Here is a 460-nt window from a genome sequence, read left to right as displayed (position 1 = left end):
GAGATCTTGTAAAGAAATTTGCAGCAAGTAAAATTTCAAAACCAAAGACAAAGTCAAATGTCGAGTATGAAAGAAACTTCTTGAATGAAGTTCAAACCGTGTGAAAGTTACTTCATTGCATTTTAATAGTTTAACCTTTAACAGAACTACTATAAAAACTAACTGAAACAATATCCATTTTCTAATTAATAGATATTGGAAGCCTTAGTTTGGTCAGATTTCATGATATTGACTTCACCTTTGATTTTCAAACTTGAGTAATTTAAGCTTTTTAAAAACAGACAAGCCATATTTCCAAATAAATGGCTAAATGAACCTTTAAAAAACAAAACTGAAGTCAAGGTCCAAGATATCTACCAGATAAGGTAAAACTTTAGTCAGTTTGTACTGAAAGAGTGATAGAAGGCCATTGTGTCAGTGAAAATTACATCTTCCTACATTGAGATATCCAATACACGAG

Source organism: Tachypleus tridentatus, chromosome 2 (genome assembly GCF_004210375.1).
Source record: "Tachypleus tridentatus isolate NWPU-2018 chromosome 2, ASM421037v1, whole genome shotgun sequence".
In the NCBI taxonomy this organism is placed as follows: domain Eukaryota; kingdom Metazoa; phylum Arthropoda; class Merostomata; order Xiphosura; family Limulidae; genus Tachypleus; species Tachypleus tridentatus.
This window is presented reverse-complemented; position numbering follows the sequence as displayed.